Raw genomic sequence first — 3,667 nt, 5'->3', positions numbered from 1 at the left:
AACATCACCCTTCAGAAACGGGAAACTGAATAGAAACTCTGTGCAGTACAGGCGAAATAAAAGTGAAAGTGATTTGTTACAGGGAAGTCATTGTCTCCTAAAACATGTCGGTGCATGCTGCTTATCGTTGGAGATCAGATCACTCTTTGTTCTGTTTTGTCAGTTGGGTATTTTGCATATCAGGCACAGAGCGACTTTGTGCTGCAGCAGCAGAATAAACAGGAGAAAATACATCTTTATTATTTTGTTTATTCATTATAATGTGTTCCAGTCATATTTACCTCTGTGTTAGGTTGTTCATGTTAAGCTCACAGCACTTGAAGGCAGCATTACATTAATGTTTAGGTTTGTTTCCTTATACACCTATAGACTCTACAGTCAGTTTATAGTGACCTTACTGTGCTTTATGGTATTTTACTGTACTATCCACATAGTATTCCTATTGGGGTTTATAGTTTAGCTGTGATGTTTGTATCTTTCTAAAATGTATCATAGGATTAGTAGGTATAGTTCTTTTTCATAAGGATGTATTGGTGCATTTAAAGAAAAACAAAAGTTAAATCCCAGTCAGGCCTGTACTTGCCCAGTAGTCTGTCAGTACTGAAACTCAATTCATGACCAAACACGCCCTCGCACAAGAGAAGGAGACAGAAGACAGAACTGCAGCAGGTTAAAGGAGGAATAGTTCACCCAAAAATTACATTTTGGTCATTATTTACTCACTCTCATATCAGTCAAAACACCAGTGAAGATTGTTTGTCCACAGAACACACAGCAAGTTAGCTAGCGCTGCTCCATGCCAGCCTTCTCCAAAACAACTGGAGTGAGTGGGAACTCAAACTCCGGACCGAACTTGTAACAGTCGCAAATATGCCTATATGCTTTTGGAAAATTGTTTTGTTGCAGTAACAGATTAAGTCGCTGGGTGGCGCTCCTTGTTTTTACTGAGACTGAGTTACAGCAACAGGTTGAGTTCTACTCCCAGTCTATCTCCCGACGAGTAGCTTGTCTCTTCAGTAACGATTTGGTACGTGTTAAACTATATCAATCTACATGTATGTTGAGAGATTATAGTGCCATAGAGACCAGGCATTGTATGGTTGACAAGTACAGGTGAATAAAGTGGAACATGTGTGAAATCCCAATACTGACGTCGTGTGGCTCTGTCATGCTATCCTGGAGCAGCCTAACGTTACTTCCCTAAAGCTGTGTTACAAGCTACAGATCTATCCGGACCGGACTTTGTGTCACATTAATGTCCGACACGTTGTGTGCTTGAACGTGCATTTACTTGTGTGCGCGAGGCCACGGGCGCATGTGTGACACACACTGCAGAGCGCAAGTTAACCATCCTTGATTTTTACTTTCACGGAGCCGCTTGTGTGTGTGTTTGTGTGTGTTTGTGTGTGTTTGTGTGTGTTTGTGTGTCGCGGATCGTGGATTTTTCCGCAGTGGTTGGTCGCGCAAATAGTTGAAAATAGTTTAACTTGAGCGGATAAAATCTGCGCGTCATGCGTCACTTCTCAAGAGAACAACTCAGCGCTACTTTGGTTGCCTGGCAACAGACCGCACATTACCCCTCCGCTTCATTTCTGCCACTTTTTTCAAAGCGATTGCGTTACTGCAGCAGATGTTCCCCACCTTCAGAAGGCCATTCATGTGTCACCATGTTTGGTTCCACATATCGATGTGAATCTGAATCCACGATGAACATTGTTAAAAACTCCTACAGCAGCAGTTTGACCAGTGAACACTTGGGTCAGTGCCCAAGTGCCCAGGTTCAAGGCACTGGTTACAGGCAAACAGCCATTTCTCCACTGATTCAAGCCACCATACTGTAGTATTGATCGTGTGTAGGCTACTTGAAGGACCTATATGTAACAATGACACCCAGCGTTTAAAATGGGTACTGCAGTCCAAATTCAAAATATTGGAGAGAGTTGTCCCCCCCCCCCCCAACCCCCCGTAACCTAGCCTAGCAAATTAGCTTCACTTGTCGGTACGTAGCCGGCTGCCGACAGAGAGCGGGGGTACAGAAGGGAATGAAACTATCATAGTGACTTACATTTGTCAGCAGACCATGGTGTTCCTCATATCCAGTGTGTGTGCAGGCTGTAATCGCGTCGTTTAGTCTGCATTTGGCGTCTGGTTCCGACGTCCTGTGTCGGTTCACGTGTCCTGCCTTCTGCCAGCTGGATCGGCCGTAATCGCCACATTTAATACAACTCCATACCCCAATTACTTGATTTGTGTTTAGTCAAGTTTGTTAGCGGTAGCATTTTCCATTAGCTGCAGCTCGTAGCATCAGAATAGTAAATGTTGGATAAGATATGTTCACAGTCTCCATCTTTCAAATGCATCTCCAATATTTACCCATGTTTTACCACGGCTCTGGTCATGGAGCTTTTTCGAAAGAGGACGACGCTTTTTAGGTCGGGCAGAATCCATCTCACTTGATCCAGTTCGTTTTCTTGCTTCCACGGCTGCAGCACGCTGTGTTTGCGTGCAAATTTGTTTCATATCTGGCAACCCGGGGTGTGGAAATGGGCAGTGGGCGGGATCACAGGCCAAAACACTAACAGACGTTCCGCTCCGGAACGGAAATTTCAAAGGAGAACATATCGGCTGTAGCATTGTTGTCAGAGAAGCCAGTATTTCAACTTAATGTTTCCTTAATCTCTGATGACATATCATGGTCATTTTATGATTTAGTACAGTAAATATATTACATATTGGTCCTTTAAAGTTATGTTTAAGTTATGTTATGGACAAGTTATGGACGTTGATTTATGTCGGTGCGTTTTACTGGCATTGTTCCGGACCTTTGAACTTGTGTCAAATTCATAAGTGGATCTTCAATAAAAAAAGTTTGAGTACCCCCGCTTTAGAGTTTCAAAAAGGACAAACAATGACCATAAAATTCTTCCAAACATTAATTGGTGTGCAACTACTGTAAAACTGCTACAGAAAACTGTCCTAGAACGCTGTTCTCCACCATCAACCGGCTACTCCGCCCCCTCGATGCCCCCCACCCTTCAGGTGCCCCTGATCTCTGCTCCAAGTTCCTGGACTTCTTCCAGGCCAAAGTGGATTCTATCCACCGGCACCACGGTCTAAGCTTCCACTGCTACGCTGATGACACACAGCTGTATCTCAGCACTAAACCATCCACTCAGCTCCCCCCACAGTCTCTTGTCAACTGCCTGCATGAAATAAAAGTATGGATGTCATCTAACCTACTCAAGCTTAACAGCAACAAAACAGAGCTCATGGTTGTGGCTCCCAAGGCGCTGCTCCGGAAGGTCGGAGATCTTCTTCTCGACGTGGACGGCTGCTTCATCTGCCCATCCCCAGAAGTCCGCAACCTGGGTGTCATTCTGGACTCCACCCTCTCTTTTCAGTCACACATCAAATCCATCATCAAATCCGCTTTCTTCCACCTCAAAAACATTTCCAGACTTCGGCCATCACTCTCTGACTCCGTGGCAGAGACCCTCATCCATGCCTTCATTACCTCCCGTCTGGATTACTGCGATCGAGTCCTGTTCGGGGTACCCAGCAAAGCCCCGGACAGGCTCCAGTATGTGCAGAACTCAGCTGCCAGGGTTCTCACCCGCACCGAGCCCTGGCAGCACATCACCCCCACCCTCATCCACCTTCACTGGCT

Source organism: Centroberyx gerrardi, chromosome 20 (assembly GCF_048128805.1).
Source record: "Centroberyx gerrardi isolate f3 chromosome 20, fCenGer3.hap1.cur.20231027, whole genome shotgun sequence".
NCBI lineage: Eukaryota > Metazoa > Chordata > Actinopteri > Beryciformes > Berycidae > Centroberyx > Centroberyx gerrardi.
This window is presented reverse-complemented; position numbering follows the sequence as displayed.